This window comes from Microcaecilia unicolor, chromosome 5 (assembly GCF_901765095.1).
Source record: "Microcaecilia unicolor chromosome 5, aMicUni1.1, whole genome shotgun sequence".
In the NCBI taxonomy this organism is placed as follows: Eukaryota; Metazoa; Chordata; class Amphibia; order Gymnophiona; family Siphonopidae; genus Microcaecilia; species Microcaecilia unicolor.
Window position 1 is genome coordinate 227,800,237 of NC_044035.1, and position 22,404 is coordinate 227,822,640.

General features: G+C 44.5%; 1 protein-coding gene across 2 annotated transcripts in view; it reads right to left on the reverse strand.

The window, feature by feature from the left end:
- Positions 1-1,409: 1,409 nt before the first annotated feature.
- LOC115470569 (SH3 domain-binding glutamic acid-rich-like protein) overlaps positions 1,410-22,404 on the reverse strand; it is a 309,125-nt gene continuing 288,130 nt past the window's right edge. For both annotated transcript variants that reach the window (XM_030203833.1, XM_030203832.1), the window contains exon 8: positions 1,410-1,770. The gene's annotated coding sequence lies outside the window, so the exon portion shown is untranslated. The remainder of the gene's footprint in view (positions 1,771-22,404) is intronic.

Genomic DNA, 22,404 nt, shown 5'->3' on the forward strand with positions numbered 1-22,404 from the left:
TTGCTTCAGGAACCTGTCCAAATCTTTCTTGAGTCTTGCTATACTGGTTGCCTTGATCATATCAGGCAATGGATTCTATAGTTTAGTTACATGCTGCATGAAAAATTGCTATGATTTATTTCCGGTCTTATTTTATTGTTGTTTGAAAAGGTTAAACACCCATTCCCTAGTTAACCGATCTACCCTACACATGATTTTATAAATTTCTATCATATCCCCTCACAGTCATCTGTTTTTCCAAGCTGAAAAGCCCTAACCTGTTTAGTTTTTCTTCATCAGGGATATGTTTCATCTCCTTTATCATTTTTGTCACCCTTCTCCGAACAGTGAGAATGAGTAGCCTAACAGAACAGCACAATGAGAACCAGAGGAACCCAGTTCAAATTCCATCACAGCTCCCTGTGATCTTGGGCAAGTCACTTAACCCTTCATTCAGTGGCGTAGCCACAGGTGGGCTGGGGTGGGCCAGGGCCCACCCACTTAGAGCTCAGGCCCACCCAACAGTAGCACACGTTTAATGGTAGCTGGTGGGGATCTCAAGCTCTGCCAGCTGAAGACTTCCCCCTAATGGTAACGAAAATGCTGCTCTCAATGGTACTGGCACCTGTGCACGCTCAGTTTTCAGCGCATGCCTACTTCAGACTGCCAAGGTGGAAAGAAGCATTTTCCTGCCAGCTGAGATATATTTTTGGTGGTTAGGGGGGGAGAGAACACTTGGTTCCCACCCACTTCTTGCCTAGGCCCACCCAAAATCTGTTGTCTGGCTACGCCCCTGCCTCCATTGCCTCAGGTATTGTGAGCCTTTCAGGGACACAAAAATACCTACTGTACCTGACTGTACACTGCTTCAATAGTTTTTGGGCTTGCAAGCAGTATATAAGAAATCAAATAAAGACTTTTTCTGGTTCTGCCATATCCTTTTTGACATGGGGCGACCAGAATGCACACAATGCTCAAGATGCCATTGCACCAGGAACCTATAAGAGGCAATATGATATTGTCAGTTTTTTTCCTCCATTCCTTTTTCAATAATCCCTCACATTCTGTTTGCTTTTTGTTGGCCTCTGTAGCACACTAGAATGAACATTTTAATGTACTGTCCACCTGACTCCAAAATCTTTTTCTTGGACTAAATATACATTTGTGGCTACTTTTGCCCACTTTATTAAGCCTATTATAGACACCATCTGCTTTCTGAAATGCACATGGTCTTTAGAGCAGCTAAAAGCTAGGACCCAAGCTTTCAGCATATTTTATCTTGAAACTTTATTTGCTAGTCTGAACAGTGCACAAACATGCTTAAAAGCTTCTGCTTGAAAGCATTCTCATTCTACAGCTCTCCTATCTTCTCATTATCACTGCTGTATATGGAAAAAGCTTCCTCTCTGAGACAAAAACGGCTAAATGACTAGCACAAAACACATTTTATTTAAATCATGGTACAAGTTGATGCATGCATTTAAAAAAAAACACAATTTCCAAAACTATAGCAGGAAGCAAATCCAAAGAGCAACCCACAGGGTTTTCTCACCAAGGTTCCAAAGCACCTACTAGCTGATTCTTCAAATTACTGTAGTCCAATTATCTCATTCTCTTAAGCAAGATGACTTATTCATAGACAGACAAAAAGGGACACAGTAGTTCCTCACTTCTGCTCTGTGTACTGGAGAAGTTTGATGGTGTTCATGAAAAGTTTGATGTTCGCGATTTTGTGGCTGTGAGTGACACGGGTAGTTTTGGCTACTGGGATGCTGTATGGGCTCAGGTCTCCTAGAAAACAGAAAAAATAATTAAGATGATATGCAATACAGAGCTGACAGTTAGTACAGGAGACACTAGGGAAGGGGCATCATTCCCAATAATTCACAGTCTCTTTGTAAAGTTGGGATGCATTAGATTGGTCACCCTTCTGTAGTTCCTAAGGCCAGGTCTTAATCTCTGCATCCTGGTAAACCTATGAAAAGTTCATGAAATAACTCCAAGAAAAGGATTCAAGTTAGAACAGGCTCCTTCACCAGACTGTGCCAGGGTCGTGATGATAGAGAAGAAAGCGCCTTTCCAGAAGCGAAATTAGTAGAAGGCATGAACTGCTTACTCTGTTACTTTGATAAATTGTGAAGGTGCAGTATTAGGATTGGAATCTAAGGGCTACATATTTGTTGACCTCCAATCATAGGAGCCAACTTTTCAAAATTATTGGGGGTGCTAAGCTCAATGGAAATAACCGTTCCCTTGACACATACAAGGAATTTTCTCAATATTGGGGGTGCTCAAGCACCCATAGCACCCACAGAGTCAGCTCCTATGACCCTCATCACTGGTAACTTCTACAGCACAGTCCCCATCATAAGAGTTTTGGGAGCAGGGTATTAGATATCTTAGGTGAACTTTCAGTCCTTTAAGATTCCCCCTCTTCCCCCCCCCCCAATTTTGATTATTAAAGTCAATAATCATGATGAACCCTGAATAATCCCATAAAAATATACAATTGGATAAAGGGAAGGCAATTTCCAAAAGCCATTTAAGTGGGAAAATTTCCATTTGTCAATGTAAAAGGGCTTTTTGAAAACCATCCACCCTAAAACCACCTACATTTACACGTTTCAAAGGGAAAATATGCTTGTATTTAACTTTTCAAAATTGGTGAAAGGCTCACAAAGAAATACAAAAATTTATATATAAAGAAAAAGTATTGCCATAGAGTTGTTTTTTTTTTTGCTGTTTTCTTAGCAACCGCTTGGAATTTGAGCAGGACCGGGATTCAACAGATTCAGTTGGAGTAATGTCCACTTGAGATGCCGGAAGAGATAGGAGAGAGTCCTTGGTTTCTCTAGGACTTGATGTCACTTTTAGTTTGGACGAAAGGGCTCCCCCTCCACAGCCACAAAGCAGCAGTTTGCTAGCTATGATGTTGGTAGTATCTAGGTCAGAGTGTTGGAAACACCATCCCATGAGAGGTTTTGGAACAGCTAGAAGGTGACAGAAGGAAGGCCTGAGGCTAGAGGCCCTCCTGATGTATCTTTGATGGCTCTGACTTACATATATGTGGATGGCAGTGGACATAGAGAAGTCGGGTGCAGTTTCTTCAAATTTGATGGAATCTGTGACAGCCTTGCCAGTGTTTCTTCTGAAAAAGTTGACTGATGTGACTCTGGATAATATTTGGAAACTAATTGCTGATTTAGGTAAGGCTCTGTGTTCTCATATACAGCATTTGAATAATAAAATAAAGCAGTTAGTAAAAAAAAACTTGGTAAGAATTCTTCTGAAATGACAACTTTGTCTAATCGTGTTATAAAACTTGAAAATGATGTGTCAACTATGCAGAATGTACAACCTACAATGATTAAGGATATTGCAAGTTTAAGAAATACGTATAAGTTGCTTGAGAACTTTTTCAGATGTAATAATCGACAAATTTTGAATTTTCCCCGAGTATTTGCAACCTTTCCTAGAGATATATGGAAACGGCACCTGAAGGAAGTTCTAGCTATTTCTGAAGAGAACATACCTCCTTTTTCTATTGTTCATTACCTTTCTGCTAAACCTTCAGAAGACCAACAAAATATGCCTCCAAATACTACTAATTTATTTATTTTATTTATTTATTTATTTGTTACATTTGTACCCCATATTTTCCCACCTATTTGCAGGCTCAATGTGGCTTACATAATACCGTAAAGGCGTTCGCCAGTTGGTTGATAACAAAGACAAGGTTGTATTGTGGTCAAATGAGGTAGGTGTGTGTCAGGTACCGTAAAGGTCGAAGGGAATGAGGATTGTATATTGGCCAGTATGATCATTGGTTGTGCTGTGTTGCTGGATGTGGAGATTTACATTGGATCAGTGGGGTAAGCCTTTTTGAAGAGGTTGGTTTTTAGTGATTTTCTGAAGTTTATTACACTTACAGCTTTTGGGAGTCCATTCCATAGTTCTGCACTTACATAGGAGAAGCTGGATGCGTAAGTTGTTTTGTATTTAAGTCCTTTGCAATTTGGGTAATGTAAGTTTAGGTATGATCGTGATGATCCGATTCTGTTTCTAGTTGGTAGATCTATGAGGTCTGTCATGTATCCTGGGACTACACCGTAGACAATTTTGTGGACAAAGAGGGGCATAATCGAACGGCACCGGCCATCTATTTGGCTGGCGCCGCAAAGAGCAGTCCCGAACCATATTATCGAAAAAGATAGCTGGCCATCTTTTGTTTCGATAATACGGTTCGGGCCAGCCAAATGTCAGAGGTGGCCGGGTTTGAGATGGCCGGCATTGGTTTTCACCGATAATGGAAAATAATGCCGGCGATCTCAAACCTGGCCAAATCCAAGGCATTTGGTCATGGGAAGGGCCAGCATTTGTAGTGCACTGCTCCCCTCACATGCCAGGACACCAACCGGGCACCCTAGGGGGCAATGCAGTGAACTTCAAAAATAGCTCCCAGGTGCATAGCTCCCTTACCTTGGGTGCTGAGCCCCCCTCCAAATCCCCCCCAAACCCACTCCCCACAACTGTACACCACTACCACCCCTTAGGGATGAAGGGGGGCACCTACATGTGGGTACAGTGGGTTTTGGGGGTTTTGGAGGGCTTAACATTTACCACCACAAGTGTAACAGGTAGGGAGGGGATGGACCTGGGTCCACCTGCCTGAAGTGCACTGCACCCACTATATATTGCTCCAGGGACCTGCATACTACTGTCAGGGAGCTGGGTATGACATTTGAGGCTGGCATAGAGGCTGGCAAAAAAATATTTTTTGGGGGGTGGGAGGGGGTTGGTGACCACTGGGGGAGTAAGGGGAGGTCATCCCCGATTCCCTCCGGTGGTCATTTGGCCAGTTGGGGCACCTTTTTGAAGCTTGGTCCTGAAAAAAGGGACCAAATGAAGCCGGCGAAATGCTCGTCAGGGCCGGCTTTCTTTTTTCCATTATCGGGCGAAGCAGTACTGAGAGACATTGTTGTTGAGATTCATGGCAAAAAGATCCACTAAGGGGGTGCCCCAATCTCAGAAGATCTTATGGGCAATGCCTATATTGAGAGACCACTCGTGTGATTGCACTACCCTGCTCAGCCTGTCCACCAGTCTCTTGTCTTTTCCCACCAGGTATGTGACTCAGAGCACCATGCCATGACTGGTGGCCAACTGCTACATCCCAACTGCTTCCTGACACAAGGGGTAGGGATCCCAAACCACTCTCCCCCCCCCCCCCCCCCCCACATGTCGATATGGTACATGGAAACCTGATTTTCTGTTTGAATGAGAACAATTTGGTTCAACATTCAATCCCTGAAAGCCTTTAGAACATTCTAGATTGCCCAGAGCTCTAGGAGACAGATGTGAAGCTGGGTCTCCCGAGCAGAACAGTGACACTAGGTATGAAGTCCCTCTACATGAACTCCCCATCCCAAATTGGATACATCTGTGGTCAGTATCTTCTGGGGTGGAGGAATTTGGAATGTGTCCATAAGAGAATGGACCGAGTCAACTCTGGTGTGACCAAGATGATACCCGCAAGGTTCCCCGTGGCTTGACACCACTGAAAAGTGGGTCCACTGGGTGCCCCATAAATGGAGGTGAACCATGGGTGTTATATGCACCATGGAAACCATGTGGCCCAACAACCTCAATATTTGTCAAGAAGTGACCTGCTGGCTGTGCTGAACCTGAGTGGCGATGCCAACAATGAGAGCATCTGTCCACACCTGAGGCAAGTAGGCTCAAGCTTGAACAATGTCTAGCAGGACTCCAATGTCCTCCAATTGCTGTAATGGGAGCAGATGGGACTTGGGATAGTTGGTTTCAATTGCAGTACTGGGAACAGATGGAACTCGGAGTAGTTGATTACGAACTCTAGTAGCTCCAGCACTTCAATAGTTCTCTGCATTGATTCTTGAGCACCTTGCTTTGATGTGTTTTTGACCAGCCAATGATCCAGGTAGGAAAACATATGAACTCCCAGTCTGCGCAGCGAAGCTGCAACTATGACTAGGCATTTTGTGAACATTCTGGGAGTGGACGTGAGGCCACAAGACAGGATACAATACGGTAGTGGTGTTTGCCCACTCAAAGTCTGAAATAGTTCCTGTGATTGGGACATATCTAGATGTGAGTATAAGCATCTTTTAAGCCCAGAGAGAATAGACAATCACTTTTCTGAATCACGGGAAGAAGGGTGCCCAAGGAAATCATCCTGAACTTTTCTTTGACCAGATATTTTTTCAGGACCCTTAAGACTAGGATTGGATGAAATCCCCCCCATTTTCATGGGCATAAGGAAGTATTTGTAATAGAATCTTTTTCCTTCTTCCCCTGGTGGAATGTGTTTGACTGCGTGGGCCTTTAAAAGGGAGGAGAGTTTCTCTGTAAACACTTCCTGGTGTTGAGAGCTATAATTTGATGCTCTCAGTGGGCAATTTAGAGGAGGTTGATGCTAGTTCAGTGTGCCACCCATAAGGACTATTTGCAGAACCCACTGATCAGAGATTACAAGGGGCCACCTTTTTGTAAAAAATTTACTTTCCCTCCTACCGGTAGGTCATCTGGGATAGATACCTTTACTTCGACTGCTCTGCTGGAGCCAGTCTCATCCCTTGCTTAGACTGGGAAGCTGGCTGTGTTTTCTTAGTTCACTGCTGCTGAGGACGGAAGCATGGAGGCTGGGCCTGTTGCTGAGGATGGGAAGGAGTAAACCTATGCCTTTGAGAGTAATAGGGACCCAACTCCTGCCCGAAAACCTCCAAGAAGTGGAGGCCACAGAAGGAGTTGGCCAAGACAGGGACTTGATGGTATCAGTTCTCTTGTTTATGAAGTCTGCTACCTCTGCCACCTTATCCCCAAAGAGATTATTGCCTCGGTAAGGGACAATTGTCAACTTTTCCTAAACTGATGGTTCAAGGTTTGAGACACACAGCCATGAAAGTCTACGCATGCTGATACTTATAGTGGAAAGGCTGAACATCACAAAGGTATCAAAATGGCCCAAGCCAGGTGTTTTCTGCATACCTCATTCTGCTTAACAGCTATCTGGCAAAGGTGTGTGGCCTGCTCTGATGGGAGAGTGTCCGCAAGCTTGAGCACACTACTCACCAAGATCTTCAAGTAAATGCTCATGCAGAGCGGGTAGGACTGGATGCAGGAAATGAGAATTGAGCCATGAAAAACCTTTCTGCCAAAAGACTCCAGAGTGTGAGTATCCTTGCCTGGAGGAGCCAAGACATGAGTCCTTGAGCTTCTGGCTGTTTTAAGAGTGGATTCTATCACCATGGAATGGTGCAGAAGCTGTGGCTTCACAAATCTGGGCACCTTCTGGACTCTATACATGGAGTCTACCTTCTTAGGAGCACTCTGCATAAGAAAGGTCTCCTAATTCTTCATCTGCGCATTTTTTAGGATGTTTTGAATGATCAGTGTCACAGCTTCCTTAGGAGGGGAGTCATAATCAAGGCCATCCAATATCTCGGCCATGGGCTCGTCCTTGACCTCCTGCTTAAATGGAATTGCCTCTACCATTTCCCTCAAAAATCCTACAAAGGAGAGTTCCTCTGGGGGAGACTTCCTCCATTCCTGTGGTGAAGGGTCTAAAGGTAGGCTAAGGGATCTCTCCTCTGGGAAATCCTCTGGCTCAACCTCAAATCCCCAGAAGCAGTCTGAATTAGATCAGGAAAATATTCTTCACAGGAAGTCAGTGTCTGTGCCTGCCTTGGTCTACTGGATGGATGGTCAAGGTCTGGATGAGAACACTGAGCTGTGGGTCCTCTCTTGGACTCCGGAGTCACTTCTTCCCCCAATGGGCTAGAAAGGAGCACACATCAGTCAGTGCCAGCTCCAATGCCCAGTGAGGCACCAGCATTGATGAATCTCCAACAAGCAGGGCATGGATCTTCAAGATGGACTGGAGTAGCACCATAGTTGGTGCCAGAATCCTCAATGCCTCAACATCATGCCAATCCAGGATCTGCCATAGCTCCTCTTGTAACATGACCTGGAGCCCCTCCTTGAGGGCAGACATCGGTAAAGGTGGGGTCAGTGCTGGTGTGGAGACAGTCCACGAAGATGTCAGAACCGAATCAGAGGTGGGGTCCTGGCTTTGGGAAGACCGGCACTTTGGCACCACTTCTGTGGAGGGGGAGCCATCCTCCACCACCAATGCTTTTTGGGTACCAGTGATGCCGATGCCCCAGAGCTCCTGGCACTGTGCTTAGAGAAGGACTAATGCATTGGAGTCCTTCAGTGCCATCAAAGATGAAGCGGAAGCCACATGGGCCCTTGGTGTCAGGCCTGAATGGGTGCTACTGGGCCCAACATCAAGGCAGGGAGAGACCTTCTTGATGTTGATGCATCTCCAGTGTTCGGTGCAGATCCAGAAACCATGAGGACCAGTGCCTTTGATGCTGATGTCGATGGATTGGACTTCAGAGTGCCAAAAAGTCTCTCATGCTCGGCCTCTCTACTTTTTTGGGTTCTCTGCATTTAAGCACAAAGAGAACAATTAGAGAGCTTATGATCAGGGTCCAGACATTTCAGGCACATGTCAGGTGGGTCAGTCACAGACATGATCCTAGCACAGTCTGTGTACTGCTTAAACCCACTGCCAGGTTTCTAGGATATCACAGGAAAAATAGCTGCAGCGAAATCAAATGGCTCAATTGTGGAAAAAAGGTTTGTTTGTTTGTTTTTTTAAAGACTCAACTGGGAGCTCAGGCCTCAAGCAGCTGTGAGCAGCAAAAAATAAAGAAATGAGAAAGTGTAGAAAAGTAAGACAAAAACAAAAGAGGGAACAAAAATGAGGAAAAAAAAATAAAGTCCCACACTACTCACTATAAAAATTGAGATGCAGGAGGTCACGTGATGCACTGAGAGCGCCAGCAGCATAGCAGCTGAGCTCCGGGATCCCCGCTCCTTGTTTTGCCTGAAAACAGCAACTAAATAAAATTCCGGCAGCCTCTGACCTGGTGAGTCGAAGCGGGAAGGTGTATGGACCAGTTCTTAGTCTCCATGCCAGCGGGATCTACAAAAAGAAGTGTTCGGACCGAGAAAGGAAAATCGCCGCCTGTGCTCGCGGTATCCAAGATGGCGGACGGGGAGCCGGGAACGCATGCCGAGTTTTCGGAGCGGCAGCTCGCACAGATTTCAAAAGTGATCGAGCTAGCCTTAGAGCCCCGATTCGAATTCCTGGCAATCCAGTTGAACAAAATGGATGCCAACATCGCGGAGATCTCGAAGCGCACGCAAGACCTAGAGCAACGAATGTCCGACTTGGAAGACACGTGGGCCACAAACGCGCCAAAGATAGAAGAGCTGGAAGCAAAGATCAATGTGCAGGCTGAGAAACTGGAGGACTTAGAAAATAGGGCCCGCCGCTCCAATTTGAGGCTGGTAGGCATACCTGAGTCTGTGTCTGACAAAATGCTGGGGCCCATGCTGGAAAATTGGCTTCAAAAGGATTTTGCACTCTCAGACAGCAGAGGGGGCCTCTGAATCGAAAGGGAACACAGGCTCGGGAGATTCCAAGAAGGCAAGAAGCCACGAGTTGTGATAATTAAAATACACAACTTCATACACAAAGAGAAGATCATGCATGGATACAAATTAAAAAGAGACACCCTGAAATTTGAAGGAAATGCAATCCTGATTTTTCCAGATTATTCAGCAGGGATACAGGAGAAAAGAAGGAGATTCCACCCTATATGTTCAACACTAGCAGAAAAGAAGATTCGTTTTGCTCTGTCCTACCCAGCAGTTTTAAAAATACAAATGCATGGGAAATGGACTGTCTTCTCATCAGAAAAGCTGGCAATAGACTTCCTGAACAAAGAATTAAGTGACCAGACACCACCCACATGAGGGAAGACAAGATGAGCTGAGAAGGTTGGATCACTTCTGAGAAAAAGTGCGGACTGTTGGACATTGAGAAGTAGAGAGTGAGTGCTGAATGACTGATTTTGTGGGTAAGATATGGATTAGATTGCTGTAAATAGGATTTGACTGGGAGAGGAGGGGGGATCCCAGCACACGAGTGACCCAGGTGACGCTTTATGGCGGCACACATAGTTGGCATTAGAGGAGGGGATAAAAGGGGGGAGGGGATGGGGGAAAGTTCAAGCAATATAGTAGGGGTGTCCTGGTGGCGGGTAGGACCGTTGAGATCATGGGAGATGACCAGAAAGGAAGCGTGGGTCGCTGTCTCCTGGGAGTGGGGCTGGGCTCCTGGGGGAACCGATCAGAATGGATTCTATACAAATATGCAATAGAGAATGGTGATGCCACATGCTAACCAGTTAATCAGAATTGTTTCCTGGAATGTCTCTGGCATCACATCCCCCATCAAAAGGTCTAAAATATTGGCCCAGCTTAAACATCACAAAGCAGACATCGCATGCATCCAAGAAATTAAGCTAACTGATATTGAACACGAAAAACTGAAACAACAGTGGGTGGGAGATTGTTATTACTCCTCATCAGGAGGGAAAAGAAGCGGGGTAGCGGTCCTCATCAGGAAAGGGCTCCCATGCCACACAGAATTGATTCACTCAGATAAAAAGGGAAGGGTATTATTACTGAAAATAAATATACAGGGGCAGATGTTTTATTTGTGCACGATATATGGGCCTAACTCTCAAGCGTCCCCCTTTTTCCAAGAACTAATAGCACTGGGACTAAAGTACACTGATGCGCCATGGATTTGGGTGGGAGATTTTAACAAAGTCATGGATCAGCAAGCCGATCGATCGGGAACGAGGCGATCGGTAGAGAGGGAGGGGGTGCTAGATTCTATGTGCACGGCTTTAACCTTAGTGGACCCGTGGCAGCTGACCCATCCCCTCACAAACGATTATACTCATCAATCTAAGGTCCACTTAACCTGGTCCCGACTAGATTACATATTAGTGGCCCATTCATTGTTCCCACGCATAACAGCAGCAGAAATAGGCCCCCTGGAGGTATCCGATCATTCGATAATTTGGGTGGATGTAGATTTTGCTGGCCCCGGGAAGTGGGACAGGTTATGGAGATTCCCGTCCTTTTTGTATAAAGATGAGAACTTTGGGAAGTACATTAAAGAGCAGTGGATGGCCTATGTGGATACCAATGCAGAATCCTGTGAATCCCCAATAGTGTTTTGGGAGGCATCGAAAGTGGTCCTTAGGGGGAGCATTATAGCATACATGAGCGCCAGGGGGAAGAGAATTAGAGAAGGAGTTGAGACAGGCGAAAAAGAAATATCTGAAGACCCCATCGAAGGAGCATAGGGACGCCATGGTGGCAACATCAGTGGCCCTCAACTCCCTTATACATGACCAGACAAAGAAAAGGCTGTGGGTGAGGGGGATGAGATTTAGACGATTTGGGAATAAAACGGGGAAGATGTTGGCACAAGTGATCTCTTCTTCGGGAACCAGGATAAGGACCCCAGAGGGTATAGTGGAGGAGTTTCACGCATTCTTTACCAGGCTTTATGCAAGGGGGGGGAGAGGAAGAAGAAACCCCGGTACAAGATTACATAGATGACGCGGGGATGCCCTCGCTGCCGCCCGGCGTCTGCGAGGGGCTCTCGAGACCTATACAGATGCAGGAGATACAACAGGTGCTTAAGTCATTGCCACAGGGCTCGGCGCCGGGGCCGGACGGCTACTCAGCAGAGTACTACAAGCTCCTGCCAGCTGATTTTGGGGTGCCATTATTAGAATATTATGAGGTGGTGGTACAGAGAGGGAGTTTTACAAGGGGAGAGAACGAGGCCTGGATTACGCTAATACCCAAACCAGGGAAGCCAGAGGATCGTGTAGGTTCTTACAGACCCATATCTCTCATCAATGTAGACCTCAAGATTTTAGCCCGGGTACTGGCAAACAGGCTGGCACCTCACTTGACTACTTTGATAGGACAATATCAGGTAGGATTTGTAAGGGGGCGACATTCCGTGCTTAACGTACGGAAGGTCTTGTTAACTATTGCCCAATGCCGTGCAACAGATACTCGTCTTTTACTGGCAAGCCTTGATGCTGAAAAGGCTTTCGACAAAGTGAGATGGAGCTACTTATTTCGGGTACTGGAACATGTGGGTGTATCGGGCTGGTATTTAGAAGCCGTGAAGGCTTTGTATGTGACACCCACAGCTAGATTGCTAGTAAATGGGAAGCGATCTGATCCATTGGAGATACAGGCCGGTACTAGGCAGGGTTGTCCCCTCTCCCCTCTGTTGTTTCTCCTGTACCTAGAACCGCTTCTCCGTACGATTGAACAGGACCCCGAGATACAGGGGGTTACACTCCCGAGCCAAACGGTGAAAGTGTTGGCCTTCGCGGACGATCTGTTTTTGACGTTGACAAGGCCCCAAGAGTCACTAGGGCGACTGATCAAAGTAATTGAAGAGTTTGGGTTTCACTCTGGGTTTACACTGAACACTAGCAAGTCACTAGACCTACCCTCAGAACCAGAGATAAAAGAGACATGGGAGGGACCCTTCCCAATGCAATGGGCGCAGGAGGCAATGACGTACCTGGGGGTGAAAATTCCACTCGATTTAACCCGCATATATGCATTAAATATGGAACCCTTAAAAAGAAAGGTGGAGAGTGCTTTGGGCAGGTGGCAGGCGCTTCCTATATCCTTGATGGGACGCGTGGCCTTATATAACATGATCTTGTTTCCAATTTGGGTCTACACCTTCCAAATGATGCCCATGTATCTTAGAGGAAGGGACGAGAGGTGGCTGAGGGGAAAACTAGCAAAAATTTTATGGCAGGGGAAGAGGGCCCGGATGACAATGCATAATGCAATGTTGCCCCGGGAGAAAGGAGGTCTGGGAGTGTTGGATTTGCGCCTGCTGTCAGTAGCTGGTGGGATTCGACATCTCTCCGACTGGTTCCGAAACACAGAATATTTTTCTCTTACACTATCTGAACTACACTGGTTCCAGGAACAACATTTTGCAAGCTGGTTACAGGCTCCCGGGGGACAGGCACAGAAGTTAGGTCCTGTAACCCCGATATTTCAACCTCTGAGACATGCCTGGAAAAGGCTCTGTAAATTTTGCAGGCTTAACCAAGTAAGTTCCCCTATGCTACCCATTAGGGGGAATCCCCAATTTCCAGTGGGTAGTACTTCACGGGCCTTTCAGATTTGGGCAACAAAGGGAGTGAGATATGTGTACCATGTGGTGAATGAACAAGGAATAATAAAACCATTTGCGGAACTTTGTAGAGAGTATAAACTACATGAGGCAGACTTGTTTGCATACTTACAGTTACAGTACTATGTGCGGACCTTGCCTAGAGAAACTTTGACAATGGAAACATGGGAGAAATACAATGAACTACTGGGCTTGGACGCGCAGGCTAGAGTCCCGCTGAAATATTTCCATGCGCATTTGAGAGAACATACTAAACTAGCAAATTATTCTGTGGTGTTACAACAGTGGAAATCAAAACTTGGAGTACAACTCACACAGGAGCAATTGGAAATGTGCATTAAGCGGATCTATAAATTAACTGAGAATGTGTGCTGGTGGGAAACTCAATATAAATTTATTTTTCGATTGTACATATCACCGCATAGAGCGTACAGAGCCACGCTGAGAGACACTGACTCCTGCCCAAAATGTGCCCGCATAAATGCACACCTGGGCCACATGTTCTGGTCCTGTCCAAAGATACATGGTTTTTGGAAAAACTTGGCGGAGCATGTATCGGACATGTGGGGAATTCGATGGCACCACTCTCCTAAACAACTTTCCCATGTATTTACTGTTCAGGGTCAAGCGCCGACTGGCATAAGGGCGTTCCTCCAGAGGGCAACCCTGATGGGGAAGAAAACAGTCCTACAAGTGTGGCTGACAGAGGAGCAACCCACAGTCAGTTGTTGGAGATCGTTGATGATACAAATGTGTGCTTTGGAACGGCATAGCATTACGGATCTGGCATCAGAGGCAGGAGACCTGTTCTGCAAAATTTGGTCCCCCTACTGGGACACCCTGACACCAGTTGCTAGGAGCAAAATTTTAAATGCTTGAACTGGGGGGGGGGAAGGCAGGGGAAGGGTGGGAAGGGTGGGAGGGGAAGGGAGAAAATCTGGGAAAGTTGAATATGAAGTGTTAACATACATGGTTGTAGCATGAGAAGTTGTTTGTAAGCACTGTGTTTCGAAAACAATAAATATGATTATTAAAAAAAAAAAAACTGAGATGCAGAACTGCAAATTCTCTCACAGATAAAAATAACTTGCTCCAGTGAAAGAAGACACATTTTCTCAGCTCTGCGGAGTAAGTGAAACTGTGGGTCCCACATGACTTAGGCAGGCGGCTCACACATGCACAGGGGGGTCTGCCAAAAGCTTCTAGAAGATACAGAACGCTGGACAACGTCCTCACCGTGGCTCCATTGGGGACATCACATATCACATGTGAGAATCCTGTGTCCTGCTTTTCCCACCCTGCTGGCACTATACAGACATCCCCCCCCCCCCTCCATTTTACATGGGATTTCAATTTACATGTGCACCTACCAGGTAGAGCGGGAATACACATTTCTTAATTTTCCCTCAGTTTCCATGCGTTTTCATCTTTTCAAGTGTATTGTTTCACTATTTTGTGACCCATACATGTGTTTCTCCCAAATTTGTTATTTTATACATGTATTGGAGACAGAGCTATGTCAATTTTAGATGAGACCAAAACATGCAGACCTGCTCTTCTAAAATGATTGCTTAAGTCTATGCGTGGTCACTTCCACGTATTTTTGGAGAGAACTGAAATGTGCCTCTATGTCTCCCTAAGTCTGTTACACTGAGTGTCTGTGACTAGCTGAATATTATCTGCATATGCAACCCACAATGGAAAATCACTAGGGGAGGCTGGTGGGACTAAGTTTTTCAACAACAGAGTGGTTCTGTGCACCCATCATAAGTTCCTTTCCAAGGCAGTATTAGAATTTCATCTTAACTAGTCAACAGTCCTGTCAATATTTTTTCCCAGACCTCATACTCACAAAGGTGAAATACTACTGCACACTTTGGATTGCAAGAGATCTTTGGCCTTCTGTCTGGAGTGAATTAATGCTCATGGAAAGTCCAACCAGCTTTTTTGTTTCTTTTGACTCTAACAGAAAGGGGCTGCTGTCAGCAAACACACGCTTTCCAAATGGCTAGTAGACTGCATTGTCTTCATTTATGCCCAGTAACATAAAGATTCCCAGCCGCCCTCGAAGGGACAAAGAGGGGCATAATCGAACGGGGTGCCCAAGTTTTCATGAGGGCGTCCTCGCAGGACGGCCCCATAAAGGGGCGGGGTAACCCATATTATTGAAACAAGATGGGTATCTTTCGTTTCAAAAATACGGTCGGGGACACCCAAATCATGAAATTTAGGTCGACCTTAGAGATGGTCATCCTTAGGTCATTTTTGAGATGGTCGTCCCCGGTTTTCGGCAATAATGGAAACCGAGGACACCCATCTCAAAAACAACCAATTCTAAGCCATTTGGTCGTGGGATGAGCCAGCATTCGTAGTGCACTGGTCCCCTTCACATGCCAGGACACCAACCGGGCACCCTAGGGGGCACTGCAGTGGACTTCAGAAAAAGGTCCCAGGTGCATAGCTCCCTTACCTTGGTTGCTGAGCCCCCCACACCCCACAACTGTACACCACTACCATAGCCCTTAGGGATGAAAGGGGGCACCTACATGTGGGTACAGTGGGTTTCTGGTGGGTTTTGGAGGGCTCACATTTACCACCACAAATGTAACAGGTAGGGGGGGGATGGGCCTGGGTCCGCCTGCCTGAAGTACACTGCACCCACTACTACTGCTCAAGGCACCTGCATACTGCTGCGATGGACCTGAGTATGGCATTTGAGGCTGGCAAAAAAGTATTTTTAAAGATATTTTTTGAGGGTGGGAGGGGGGTAGTGACCACTGGGGGAGTAAGGGGAGGTGATCCCTGATTCCCTCCGGTGGTCATCTGGTCAGTTCAGGCACCTTTTTGATGCTTGGTCATGAAAAAAAATGGACCAAGTAAAGTCGCCCCAAGTGTTCGTCAAGGACGCCCTTCTTTTTTCCATTATCGGCCGAGGACGCCCATCTCCTAAGCATGCCCCAGTCCCGCCTTCGCTAGACTGCCGACACGCCCCCGTGAACTTTGGTCATCCCCGTGACGGAAAGCAGTTGAGGGTGCCCAAAATTGGCTTTCGATTATGCCGATTTGGGCGACCTTATGAGAAGGGCGCCCATCTCCCGATTTGTGTCGGAAGATGGGCGCCCTTCTCTTTCGAAAAAACACCTGAAAGTGACACAGAGTGGCATGAAGACCCCAAGGCACAGTATCAACATTGGCAAGAAGATTCTATATCCTCTAGCTTTAGGGCAAAGAAACACCAAGAGAGTTAGGTCAGGTTGGAATTCTGTAGGAAAATGAACCTGTTTGAGGAATGCATGAAGTAGTATCCAAGTAGTATCTCTATAGACAGGATTGTCCAAGAACGTTTTCAAGATTTACTTAGGGGCCCTTTACGAAGCAGCAGTAAATCCAATGTGGGCTTACCGCTCGCTAAAAGGGAAGTACCATCGGGCTAGTGCAGGAGCCCAGCGGTAGTTCCCTCTCCCTGTGTGTGCCATTTCTGGCATTGCAAAAATATTGTAGTGCCGGTATGTACCCAGTAGTAATTGGGCAGTGCCACTCGCTGCCCAGTTACCACCAGGTTAGCACAGGAGCCCTTACTGCCACCTCAACGGGTGGTGGTAAGTACTCCCCTTGAAATGGCCACGCAGCAAGTGGTTCACTTACCGCATGACAATTTCTTTAAGAAAAGGGAAACCTGCCGTTTACCCGCTGTGGTAAAAGGGGGCTTTGGCGCACGTCTAAAACTCGTGCCAATGCCAGTGTGGGCCCCCTTTAGACGCAGCTTTGTAAAAGGACTATTTCTTACTACTATTTAGCCCCCCAATACTGTCCTTCTTTCCCTAATTTTTGAACGCAGTGGGGATAAATATTTGCGTTCAAACCTTCCTTTCTGTCCTTCAATATTCTGTTCTGTTCTTTCTCACCCTCTTTTCTTTCTTTCTATCCCGCCCATCTTTTGATTTGCGTGATGTGCGCAAGAGTGTATTTGGTGTGTGATTGGTGCATAACACTGAATCCAGGCGACTGCGATTCGGGGTGTGTTACCTGTTTCTTTCACGTTCAAATTCTTTGGATCGGTCTCAAATGCTAGCATTCTCGCTTAACGATCCTTTGAGGTTTGGCGTTTTATTTCTTCTTCCCACCCTACGCTTTGTCTTTATTCCTCCTTTTTGAATCCTCGTTCTTTTGTTCTTACTATGTATTCAGTTCTTTGTTTTTGACTCCCTATGGATCTTCTTTATTCTTCTGTTAGTCTTACTCCCCTTCCCCGTCTTTTTCCCTCTTCTCCTTCACTCTAAGTTTTTCTGCCTCTACCTGTGCCTTTACCTGTGTCTGTCAGATGTTCTAAGAGCTCTCTTAGCTGTCCCGCTGTCCCTTCTTTCTTTCCCCCCCCTGTGCCCGTCACGGTGCTCTAGATTTTCCTCGTCACTTTCTTCTGTCCCTCATCAAACCTTTCTGCTTCCTCACTCTCTGATTTCACCCTTTTCTGTGATTGAGCCACTCTAGGCTAGGTGTGTTTCTGGGTAACACTGCGCATTTAGACTGAAGCCTGTCTATACAGTATCTTTTCCTTAAAATCATTCTGCTTTCTCTGTTCTTATAACCACTCTTCAAAACCGATCACTCAAACTTGACAGCCCCCACCTTTTCACTTCTGCTTTCACTTGCCTATTTTGTGTAGTTACCGTTATGTATCTTATGAATGTCTACTAACCCTATTCTTCTGCTTTAATTTCACTGGACTGGTATATACCCTGGTGAAAAGTGCCCATTTGAGGGGTACTGGGAACTGGTATTCAGTCCGCTCCTTTTCTAACCCCTTCCTCTGGTACTCCTCTGTTTTTTCTGCCTTCTTCCTCTGTTCTCTTATCGCTTTCTCCTTCTGCCCTGAGCTGGCACATTTGTTTTTCTGTTCTTGTCCTTTTGTGAGTCTGTCTAACGATTGTTCTTTTAGGCTATTCGGTGTATGTTGAAGTTGATCCCTGTCATGTTTCCCTCCATCCCTACCTGTGTTCCTACTTTTGTCTGCGCTCCTATTCACTGCAGTTCCCTGAAATCCTAAAATCATTCTGTGTGTTTTCTAAACTACTCTTCAAAACTGACAGCCCACAGAACCCCCCCCCCTTCCTTCCTGTTATACAGCTTTAGGCTTGATAAACCACACTTTTTTCTATGCCCGTCTGCATTGGAAACTCCCGTCTGAAACTTTCATGATATTATAAATCCCCACTTCAGAAGTCCCGGTCTGTATTCTGTCTCTGTTCCCCGTAACCACCTTAGTTGTACTTCCAGGGTTTATTTTTGCTTCCTAAAAACTGTTTCTGAGACTTTCAGAATTAAGATGTTTTATTCGGCAATCTATTCTGTTGCCCGGTTTCGTTTAAACTCAGAGACAGATTTTTGTTCTGTGATATTCTGTTGATAGTAGGCTAACCGCGATCCAGAAGTTTTTCTCTGGTGTCTCATGTCTCTAATTGATCTGTCACTTTTTCTCTATCTTTAAAGCATTCTGCTTTCTCTTTCTATGTCTCACTCTTTCCTGTGGTTTGCTCTTCTAACCGCAGCTTCTAAGTTGCGTCCCAGAACGGATGCCCACTCTCTCTTCTGTCATATTTTTCTGTTGCTCTGTCCCTTTTGTGATATGGTCTATTAATTATTACTGGTCCCTATACTGTTCTTCTATTTGCTATCCCTTTTTGATTTGCATGGTGTGTGTAACTGCACGGTTGCTGAGTGATTGACGCATACCGGCTGGGCCACGCGAGTGCGTCCCAACGGCTGCTGTTTGTTTAAATCGGGTGTTGAAGCTCCGTTGTGGTCTTCATGTGACCCCCCCCCCCCCTTCTGGGTCAATGCTGTTAGATAAGACACCTTTTCTAATTCCACACTTTTATTATACTTTTCTCCTTGTATATTCCTGTGTTTCTGTGTCACCTGAATTTACACAATTTGTGATCTGTTTTGTGTGCTTGGCTGCTATCCCATATTTCTGTGCCCCCCCCCCCCCTTGCTGTACTGTTTGCGCTATCCTATGGGCTTGTCCTTTTTAATTGCTCCTGTATAAGTTGCAACTGTGTAATGAATTCCTTTTTAGATTTTGATGGTGGCCAGACCTCTCTTAAGAGAAATGCGGCTGTCTCAAATGCCTCTCTTTCTCTCTACTTCCTCGCTTATATCTTTAGGATTATGTCACAGTTTCCGTTCATCCCTAGACCTTTGCTTTCTAACCCTTTGAATAAGGTACAGAATTCTATAATGCTATAGTGTCTGTTCTTTTAAAGCATTTTCCTTCTAAAAATGGGTTTTAAATTGTGCTAAGTTTGATTGTTCTGCCTCTATAACAGAGGGAGGCTCAAGAGGATGCCAAAACAAAATACTTCTTAGCACATACATTCAGTTGTAATCGTCTAGGAAGCCTTAGTCCGGAAACTAAAAATTAACCCTTACTTAACAGAATCAAGCGATATGCTGGTAGTAATGAAATTTAGATTGCCGTTATTTTAAAGACACAGTAGAAGACATTAAAAATTTTTGCCTTAAAGGAGCTGTCGTATTAAGTGTAGAATTGACAGTCTCAGCTTTCATATGAACACATAATGATTACGGCGGTCTATCTGAGCTAGTACAATAGCAACGTAGTTAGAATTGTCATACTTTCTCAAACATTAACTCCCTGGTTCCTTACACAATAGTTCCTAAGAACTGCAATACGTTTGATCTGATAAAATCCTATCCTGATTAATTATAACAGCAGAAAGTTTTAATATGAAAAATTAAACTTACAGTTTTTATGTGCTGTATAGTTCTATTTTCAGTAGCCGTAATGTCCAATGCTTGCAGTAAGCAGTACACTCAAATTAAGCACAGGAAGCACACTTCCCTCCTGGTTTTTATTTTCCTTTTCCTATGAAATATGTTCTGGTTCTTCTCAAACTCCCTACAGTAAAAGCTGTACTTTCCAGAAACAGTCTCTTAACCACAATGTTTCCTCAGACTGTGCTGACTTCCTGTACTAGCCATGCTGAAACGGCACAGAAATGTGTTTTCTGCCTATGGATAGAACGGTAACTTTTCACCCCCCCCCCCTTCTCTCAAATGCTGAGCCTGTTCTGTTCGTAATCATTAAGCATTGTATTTGGACTGCTTGATTCAATATGTTATATACTGTAAACTTGAGGCTTCTGATGAAAGAATGACACGTTTTAATTTGCTTTTCTAACCTGCTTTGAAACAGCCTTTCTGTCAAACAGGAACATGCAAGTTTTTATTACTAACTAAAACTGTTGTTATAACACAGCCTTATTAAGGAACCATATTCAGAGCTGTAAAAGCATTTCAGCCGTACAGCTGGAAACGGACAAAACATTAACTTATGTGTTTTTTCCAAATGATTGCTAGTCTTGATCTGACTTTGAATAATTCTCTAACCACCGGAAACTACAGGAAACCACAGATAATTTCTGTTGTATCTTTGCCTTCTCAATTTATAAGTGCGTGGTTTCCCCGTAGCCGCTTTAGCTGCATAGACCCCGTCTCCTATACTTTCTCCTTGCAAAAGGTTTCTTGTCAATTATACAGCATTCTCCTGTGCCCCGGCTCTGTGATTTATTCTCCAAGCTATCTGGACTTCAGAAGCATGCTCTTCTCCTTCATGTATTATCAGTGCTTTATACTATAACTTATGGCTGGCTGTCAAACTATACGGCCATCTTCCGGTCTGATTAATGCTTTCTCTTCTCCTTTTACAGTTGTAATTTTGCATTTGTACTTGTCCTAGAAGCTTTTATCACACCTTTTCAATTTACAATTTGTTTTGGGACAATTTCATACTTTTAATTAATAATGCTTAAGGTTTGTCATTTATTTTCCTATTTGAAATTTGCTTTTGGTCATTTCTAGCTTGTGTAATCGGTTCTGAATTCACTTTTATATTAAGGTTTCCTGTTGTTGACAATGCCAGCCGATGTTTCTTTCTCCCAAGCGGTGTATAATTTCATATATAATTGCTGAGGTTTTCCTGAATTTGTAGTTTGAAATGGGTATTTATTGTGACATAATTAGGAAACATACCTTTACAGTTTGCTGTTTAGACGCTATATAGATTATATCTTGCTCCCGTTATAAGCTAGGGGTTATGCTGTCCCCGCCCATCAGCTTCTATTGCTTGTACTATATATGGACATTTTACTGTTTGTGTTATACTGCGCTAGATATGTGGGGGATCTTATTCACTCTCTAGATAAGATTCTCATATACTTTGCATTTCCGATACTCATATAGTTCTGGTTTCTTGTGCTCTGTTTTAATGAAAGAAATATAAGTTACCGCCCCAGCACCCTACTATCGTGTTAGTTTTTTTCAGGATGCTTTTTAATACTTTTTAATCATCGGTGAGCCTGACTATATTATGACGTTATCTGCAGGAAATACTGCGCTTCCTCGCTTGCATTGTGGTTTTCGTCCTCCGAGTGCATACAGCCTGGACTGGCTTATTTTAAACACTTGCAGTAATGAGTTATGTTATAATGTTTCTTAATGAATAATTTCCACGTCCTGAGAATAACAATCACTTTTAAATTGTGTAAGTCTTTATAACAAGTTTTCTGTTTTTACTCGACAGCATTATGAACTTAGATATGAAATTACAATGGTGTATTGTTTCATTAAGAGCTAGATAACCCCTTGTATAACTTATATGATAGTAGAAGTATTAGGTACTATATAGCAGCATTTCTTTGCTTTTACCTTAACAGAGATGCATATAAAATATGTTTTACCTTTCCGGTTGAGAAGATGATGGCTGCGTACCATGAGAATACAGCGTTGCTTCACTTCTTCAGTTATTTCCTGTTGGTTCTTTATAACCCAACCCACCTTCTCTTTCCTTCTAATGCTGCAGCTGTTCTGTTTGTCATCATTTAGACATATCATTTCAGTCACTGATTAGTATGTATGTTTTATGCCGTATCATTGGAAGTTCTTGGTGTAAGAATCACATGTTTTAATTTGTTTTTTTTCCCCTTTCACCTGTTTAACCACAAAAGCTTCCTGCCATCGCATTAGGGTTTATTTTATTTACTATGTTCCTTTTCGGAGTGTATGGGTATTAATTTGTCATATTTATGGGTAATTAACCTGTCATATTTGCACCATGATTCTGGCATCCTGTTTGAGAATTTATTATAATATATGCTTCTCTTATATTTTCCTGTTTAGATGCTACTTCCAACCTATCCGATACCCGCCCCAAAAGCATTTAATATGTATTTGCCTTTATTCCATTTATTCTA